Raw genomic sequence first — 750 nt, 5'->3', positions numbered from 1 at the left:
TTTTTAAAGCGATGACTGTAACATTCACACGCATACCCTCCTTCCTTTCCCAACTGGTCCAGGCAAGTCATAGGAACATAGTGCATTGAGAAAACTAAAATAGGAAATTGAGCTAAACAACAACAATTGGCACACATGTTTCTAATCGCTTAGATTTATTGTTGTTAGTCTAGACTCTAGATCTATTACAAATTTAATAAGATGACTGATCCAAACTAATTGATAAAATAACACTTAAATAATTATATAATTTTTCAAAATTATCTTCTACTTTTTTTTTTTACACAAGCTCGTCTCAAAATTACGAGCCCATAAATACCAAAATGGGTTGATCACGTTTAGTTAAAATTTCCAATGTTGTTACCTTTATAGTAGGCTCTAAGTCCATTATGAAATGTCAATGTGACTCTGTACTGCTTCACTTCTAAGAAACAATTAACAGAAGCTCAAAGGGAAGACAAGAAAGTGAATCATTACTTCCTTTGACAAAAGTATCAGACCTATGGGCAGATGATGTAAAGCTCACCTTTTTTCCGTGGGAGATGGCTAACGCGGGTGTCATGTGGCCAGCACAACGACCAGCCGCCATTACTTTGCCAACGTATGTCTGGTACCCATTAGAGTTGGATGGACTCACGAGAGTCCTAAAATATCTCTGACTTCAATGGGATTCGAACTTGACACTTATCGGTTTGCTTTATCACTCAGCCAGTATGTTCTCTATTTTTGTTTAATAAACTGATCTAGAAA

This window comes from Biomphalaria glabrata, chromosome 4 (genome assembly GCF_947242115.1).
Source record: "Biomphalaria glabrata chromosome 4, xgBioGlab47.1, whole genome shotgun sequence".
Taxonomy (NCBI): domain Eukaryota; kingdom Metazoa; phylum Mollusca; class Gastropoda; family Planorbidae; genus Biomphalaria; species Biomphalaria glabrata.
The sequence above is the reverse complement of the archived record's forward strand: the minus strand, read 5'-3'. Positions refer to the sequence as shown.